At 45.6% G+C, this 1003-nt stretch overlaps 1 protein-coding gene across 1 annotated transcript in view; it reads left to right on the top strand.

Moving 5' to 3' along the window:
* NEFL (neurofilament light) overlaps positions 1-1003 on the top strand; it is a 7237-nt gene that overhangs the window by 1661 nt on the left and 4573 nt on the right. The gene's annotated exons all lie outside the window — the stretch shown is intronic.

Genomic DNA, 1003 nt, shown 5'->3' with positions numbered 1-1003 from the left:
GGGGGGGGGGGGGGGAGGTTGCGAGGCTTGCTTTGATCCGGAGTGGCTTCGGTTGTGCGGGCACCTTGTTGCGCTAAGCTAAGGCACTTTTTCAGGGAGCAAGGAACGGTGGTTTTCCAATGGCAGCTTGCCATTCTTTTTCCTTTTCTGACAAAAGGGGAAAAGATGGAATTGCTGCGCAGTGACTTTTACTGCTAGCTCCGGGGAGCTATTTAAATGGAAGCGGCTTGTCTTCTTTCTTAAGCCTCTCCCGAGGATAGGGAAATGTGGGATTCTCGGTGCTGTCTTAGTTGTTTTTTTTTTTCTGGCAGAAACTAGCTAACATTATCAATGCTGATGCAAAAAACGAAAGAGCAAAAGAGAGCAAGAGAGCAAATAAAATAAAATAATGCTCCCTTGCTGGCTAGTAGGACTCACTTCTGAGTTGTATCACAGACCACAGGTTAGTTAAAGTTGGGTAGAGTGCCCACATCTAATCTTAAAGATGGTGGTGGGGTGTAAGGAGAGCAGATTTTCAGTGGCTTAGTTCTGAAATCTTTTCAGCTTTCAACTCTTGAAAATGATTCTGTTTGTGCAGAAGAATTAATAGAGATCAGATTTTCCAGACCACTTCTGGGATTTATTACAGTGCTACATTTTAAAACTGTTTAGTGTAGAGGTGGAATATGGTTGGACTCCTGGGCAGAAAAGAAAGAGGAGTTTAACCACGCACATCCAATTAGCTGGCAATATTCACTATAGCTAAAATCCCACAAACACTTCCTGCTAGATCAGAGGTCCCCAACCTTTTGGGCACCAAGGACTGGTTCCGTGGAGAAAGGTTTTTCTGCGGACCAAAGAGTGCATAGTTTTGTATGCTGCCTGCATCCCATGGATGGGGCTTTGCTTGTTTTTGCAGACCGGTTGCTGGCATGCCGTGGCCCGGTACCGGGTTGGGGATCCCTGTGCTAGGTGACTCCAAGTTGAGAGTTAGTAAAATCAGAGAACGTATGTTGCTTGTAGT

The sequence above is a fragment of the Protobothrops mucrosquamatus genome, unplaced genomic scaffold (assembly GCF_001527695.2).
Source record: "Protobothrops mucrosquamatus isolate PMUCROS unplaced genomic scaffold, P.Mucros_1.0 scaffold4497, whole genome shotgun sequence".
Taxonomy (NCBI): domain Eukaryota; kingdom Metazoa; phylum Chordata; class Lepidosauria; order Squamata; family Viperidae; genus Protobothrops; species Protobothrops mucrosquamatus.
This window is presented reverse-complemented; position numbering and strand designations above follow the sequence as displayed.